Source organism: Musa acuminata, chromosome BXJ3-5 (assembly GCF_036884655.1).
Source record: "Musa acuminata AAA Group cultivar baxijiao chromosome BXJ3-5, Cavendish_Baxijiao_AAA, whole genome shotgun sequence".
Taxonomy (NCBI): domain Eukaryota; kingdom Viridiplantae; phylum Streptophyta; class Magnoliopsida; order Zingiberales; family Musaceae; genus Musa; species Musa acuminata.
Window position 1 is genome coordinate 37,322,681 of NC_088353.1, and position 4,820 is coordinate 37,327,500.

Genomic DNA, 4,820 nt, shown 5'->3' on the forward strand with positions numbered 1-4,820 from the left:
TATGCAACTTGCGAACCTTACCTTCGTGGAAAACGAACAAACTCTCCATTTAGTGGAACCAGAGAGAGAGACACTGAGTTGTTGGAACTCACACATAGTGATGTATATGGTCCTATGTCAACTCATGTCATTGGTGGTTACTCCTACTTTGTTATTTTTACTGATGATTTTTCAAGGTATGGACATATGTACTTAATGAAGTACAAGTCCGAGACTTTCGAGAAATTCGGAGAGTATAAGAATGAAGTGGAGAATAAGACCAAAAAGAGTATCAAGGCTCTTGGATCAGATCGAGGAGGTGAGTACTTAAGTATAGAGTTCACCCAGTTCCTTGAGGACAATGAGATTTTATCCTAATGAATATCTCCTTATACATCTCAGCTCAATGATATATCTGAAGGGAGGAACTGTATACTATTAGAGATAATGTGGTCCATGATGAGTTTTGTCGACCTACTCATCTCATTCTGGGGATACGGCATAGAAACCACAGCTTACCTTCTGAACATTATTCCAATTAAGTTGGTAGTGTCTATACTATATGAGATATGAAAAGAGAAGAAGAATGATCTTAAGGTTGTTAAGATTTGGAGTTGTCCTACCCATCTTAAAAGATATAACCCTGATAAGTTAGAATCAAAGACGGAGTAGTGCAAGTTCGTGGGTTACCCCAAAGAAACTTGTGGGTATCATCTCGAGGACCAAAATGTCTTTGTAGCAAAGAGAGCGGTGCTCTTTGAGAAGTAATATATTCTTACGGAGAGATCATCCACTCTCGGAATCATGAGAGGAATATCTCATATATTCTCACTCAAACGAATCCCTCGCTAGGGTCATTCGAATTGAGAGAGAAAAGGTTCTCTAAAAGAATCTGATTATAGTGAAACTTGAGTAGAAACCATATGGATCTGATAGTACTATATCTGGTATACAATCTCTAGGATATTAGATAGATGAGAGAATATATATATATATGATAACTAAGGATAGATAGGTCTAATGGATTGGATTCCCCTATATCGTTTGGGGACTACGACGTAGTGACCTAATACGTTTGTAGTCGATGAGTCGAGTGAATTATTATGTAGATAATAAGTCACTAAGCCAGAAGAAGTTTTGATAGGTATGACTCACGGCCAGCTCGATATTGGGCATAAAGGGTCACACACATATAATATGTGTTACGACAAGTAGAGGTTTGGATATGAGATATCCGTTGGAGCCCCTATCTTCTTGTATATCTAATAAACCCATGAAATATTGGATCATATGGATGAGATACAATAAGAGCTAATGAGAGATTAGTGGGTAGAGACCCACTAATCTAAGTAGCGTGGGTAGTTGGATGGAGATCCAATACCCAATATGGTAGGATCCATTATGGTAAGTTGATAGGGGGCCTCTATAAATAGGAGGGAACCAAAGGGCTATGGGCTAGGTTATTTTAGGATGCCTCCTTCTATTCTCCTCTCTCTCTTTTCTTCTCATGCTATATCCGCTATTTGGGGCATGCAGACTGCAAGAAGGGGCAGCCCCTTCTTGATTGCATGGTACGTGCGAGGAAGAGCTTTGGGCAATGATTTGATGAATATCTTCGTAGCCCCTACAATATCGATCACTACTAGAGAGGAGGACAGTTGACCTCCTTCATCCTCTCTCATAAATTTGTAGGTTTTCAGGATATATGATCTCCCTAGGTAACACATCTTTCTTATATGCATAGTTGACCTCCTTCATCCTCTCCCACAAATCTATAGGTTTTCAGTATATATGATCTCCCTAGGTAACACGTCTTTCTTATATGCGTAGTTTTTCGGTTTTGAGGGTTTTTGCATACCAATCTTTGCACGACGATGAAACCTTATTTTTCTATAAGAATTTTGGGATTTTTTTTTATGTTCTTCCACTGCACATGTGATGTCATCCCAGATTTTTCAACAAAGACAATGGCAGACTTCTTCCTATTTTGATCTGCCTCACTAATGACAAGAGATAGCAGTCGCAGCCCTTTATCATTGATCTCTGAATGTGCTCGAAGAGATGATCGAGGCCTTCCTTAGTCGTCGTTTTGCTCCAAAGATCGATAACTGTAACTTTCCCCTACTTCTCTTCTGTTACGTGATATTTCCCACCGCTCACTCTCTTCCCCACCATGATCGCCCCTTTGTCTCCTCTGATCTGCTTGCTGGGTGTATTCTTGAATCCTAGGCATCCAAAAAATGGAGGAGAAGAATGAGATCTTACCACTACGACAACACCTTTTGCAATTGCTATTGTTGCAACGACAGCAAAACCTCTCCTCCCACCAGTAGTAATAGCATCCTCACTAGCGTCTTCTTCCTTGGTATCTTCTTCCTCGCCAACATGTCCCCAAGCACGAAAACCTTCCTGATCAAACATCCACTTACTAGCTTGGTTCATCAGATCAGTGCACATTCTCAAAATATCTTCTTTCTCAAACATCAACAGATAGTTGAAACTGGTTTAATCCTTCTATACTAAGCCTCCAAACCACCAACCTTTTTAGTAAGTAGTCTTTCCAACTACAGTCTATCTCATTAATCGCATGCTCACTCTAGTGCTCACAAATTCACTTTGCAATGACTAATGAAGCAACACCCTCGGAACCACAACTAATGTTTTTGACTTCTCCTCGGTCTAGTGACACCGAAGTGCCTCAGCCTAATCAAGTACGTGTTAGTAACTCTCCACCTATACCTATACATACAACACAATCTAATAATCTTATCACGCCTAGACATCTCATAACAATATACTCCCAAAGTAATATTTTTAAATCGCGTTAAGTCCTTGACCTTCATGTTATCATAAATTCTCCACCCGAGCCAATTAAATCCACCACCATTACTCAAGTGCAAAAATCTTCATACTGGTGCAAAGCTATGTGTAAAGAATATGATACGCTACTATATAATTTCATATGGACCCTTGTACTATTTTATCACACACAAAATATTATCAGGTGTAAGTGGATCTTTCAAATTAAAAGAAATCCAAATGGATCTGTTACTAGATATAAAGCACATCTAGTGGCTAAAGTGTTTCATCAATGAGCTGGTATTGATTTTAAAAAAATATTCAGTCCCGTTATTAAATCGAGTGTAATTCGACTTATCCTGAGTTTGGTTATCACAAAAGGCTGACACATAAGACAATTGGATATTAACAATGCTTTCTTATAGGGGACTCTAACTAAAGACATTTTTATGCAGCAACCTCCTAGCTTCATCCGTCATCAATATCCAAGATATGTTTGTAAACTCCAAAATGCTATTTATGGACTTCGTTAAACTCTAAGAGCTTGTACATCGAACTTGACTCATTTTTTGCATTTACTATCTTCATTAACATTAAGTCTGTGGGTGATATTATCGTTATAAGCAATAATCCTATAGAGATCAAGGAATTTCTCAAGCAATTGGCTGATTGATATTTCATCAAGGATCTATGAACCTTAAGCTACTTTCTGGAAGTAGAAGTAACATACATGTCTTCATAACTCTTTTTATCTTAAAAGAAGTACGTTGAAGATCTACTATCAAAAATGAGCATGTAGAACGCTAGTGAGGTTGATACTCCGCTCTCTACTACTGAATCACTCAAACTATGTGATAGCAATTTACTACAGATCCTATATAATACCAACAAGTACTTGGCTCCTTACATTATGTATCTCTTTTATATTCAGACATCTCATTTACCATTAATAAATTATCACAATTTATACATCGACCATCTACTATACATTGATCTATAGTAAAATGAGTCCTACAATATCTCAAAGGAACTCTCAATCATAAACTTCTTCTTCGTAAACACTTATTATTTCATCTTCAAACTTTTATCAATGCTGATTAAGCCGGAAATATTGATGATAAAACATCTACTCAAAATATAATACAAGTGTGTCATGTATATATATATATATATGTATATATATATATATATATGTATATATGTATATATGTATATATATACATATATATATATATATATGTATATATATACATATATATATATATATATATATGTATATATGTGTATATATACATATATATATATATATGTATATATGTGTATATATACATATATACATATATATGTATATATATACATATATATATATCACACACACACACACACACACATATATATATATATATATATATATATATATATATATATATGTATATATGTGTATATATATATATATATGTATATATATACATATATATATATCACACACACACACACACACACACATATATATATATATATATATATATATATATATATATATATATATATATATATATATATATATATATATATATATATATATATATATATATGTGTGTGTGTGTGTGTGTGTGTGTGATATATATATATGTATATATATACATATATATATATATATACACATATATACATATATATATATATATATATATATATATATATATATATGTATATATATACATATATATATATATATATATATATATGTATATATATACATATATACATATATATATATATATATACATATATATATATATATACATGACACACTTGTATTATATTTTGAGTAGATGTTTTATCATCAATATTTCCGGCTTAATCAGCATTGATAAAAGTTTGAAGATGAAATAATAAGTGTTTACGAAGAAGAAGTTTATGATTGAGAGTTCCTTTGAGATATTGTAGGACTCATTTTACTATAGATCAATGTATAGTAGATGGTCGATGTATAAATTGTGATAATTTATTAATGGTAAATGAGATGTCTGAATATAAAA